Source organism: Arachis ipaensis, chromosome B9 (genome assembly GCF_059453495.1).
Source record: "Arachis ipaensis isolate K30076 ecotype BB chromosome B9, ASM5945349v1, whole genome shotgun sequence".
NCBI lineage: Eukaryota > Viridiplantae > Streptophyta > Magnoliopsida > Fabales > Fabaceae > Arachis > Arachis ipaensis.
In genome coordinates, this window is record NC_142444.1 from 85,870,921 (window position 1) to 85,872,327 (window position 1,407).

Consider the following 1,407-nt stretch of genomic DNA (forward strand, 5'->3'; position numbering starts at 1 on the left):
CAAACACCTTGTTTTGGGCTAGAATTGTATCAACATGGTTCAGCTCCATGACTCCCTTAGTGTTGTGCCTTTCTGATGCATAGTAGTACTCATTCTCAGCCACTGTCTCGATCACTTCAATGGCTTCTTCCACAGTCTTTTTCCTGTTCAATGAACCTCCTGATGAATGGTCTACAGCCTTCCTTGATTCATAAGAGAGCCCATCATAGAAGATGTGCAGTTGCACCCAATCATGGAACATGTTTGGTGGGCATTTCCTTGTCAAGTCCTTGAATCTCTCCCATGCCTCGTAGAGAGTTTCACCATCTTGTTGTCTAAAAGTCTGAACCTCAGATCGAAGCCTATTGACCTTTTGTGGAGGGTAGAAACGTGCCAGAAACTTGCTTTCCACCTCATCCCATGTTGTTAGACTCCCCCTTGGGAATGATTCCAGCCACTTAGCTGCTTTGTCCCTAAGTGAAAATGGGAACAAAAGCAGTTTATAGGCATCTTCCTGGACTCCATTGGACTTCACAGTGTCACAAATTCTCAGGAATTTTGTGAGATGTTGGTTTGGGTCTTCATTAGCACTTCCTCCAAAGGAACAATGATTTTCCACAAGTGATATTAGCTGTGGCTTGAGCTCAAAATTGTTGGCCTGAATGGGTGGTTTCTGGATGCTACTACCATAATTCCCAGAGGTTGGGTTTATGTATGAACTAAGAACCCTCCTCTCAGGGATGGCATCGTTTCCATCAGCTCTCTCATGGTTGTGAGCTTCTCTATCCATGTTGAGATCTAAAGCTTCCTCAAAATTGTCCTCAGATTCTCCTTCAGATTCCTCTTCTCCCACTACTCTCTTCCCTCTTGCTTCCCTTCTAAGTCTATGAAGGGTCCTCTCTGGTTCGGTATATGGAGGAGTTGATGTCTCTCCTCTCCTACCTGTCATACAAGAACACAGCTCAAACACAACAAGTGAAATACTCTTGGTTAATGGAAGAGTATGGTTAGCTCAATTGAGGAATTAATTCAAACAGTTAGTGAGTCAGTGAGTTAGTTGCATGAATTTAAAGGCATAAAGAAGGAAAGCATGTAACCAAGTGCAGAAATTAAAATTCAACAAGTATCTTGAACAGAATTAACAAAGCAAGAGAAAATTGCTCAATCTAGTTAGCTTCCAATTTGAGAATTGTCAATCGAAAACCAATCCCCGGCAACGGCGCCATAAACTTGATGCACATAAACTAGTTATGCTACGATTTAGGAAATTGCACGATCGGCAAAATTCCTTCCGGCAAGTGCACCGGTTATCGTCAAGTAAAAACTCACAATAGAGTGAGGTCGAATCCCACAAGGATTGGTTGAGTGAGCAATTCGGATTAGAAGTGTGTTCTAGTTGAGCGGAATCAAGATTGAGATGAGTATTGC

The 1,407-nt window shown here is 42.5% G+C and overlaps 1 non-coding gene across 1 annotated transcript; it reads left to right on the forward strand.

Moving 5' to 3' along the window:
• The first annotated feature begins 239 nt into the window (after positions 1-239).
• Positions 240-343, forward strand: LOC148545312 (small nucleolar RNA R71). Its single transcript, XR_015901809.1, has one exon. It is a non-coding gene; the product is annotated as a small nucleolar RNA R71 (small nucleolar RNA).
• The last annotated feature ends 1,064 nt before the right edge of the window (positions 344-1,407 follow it).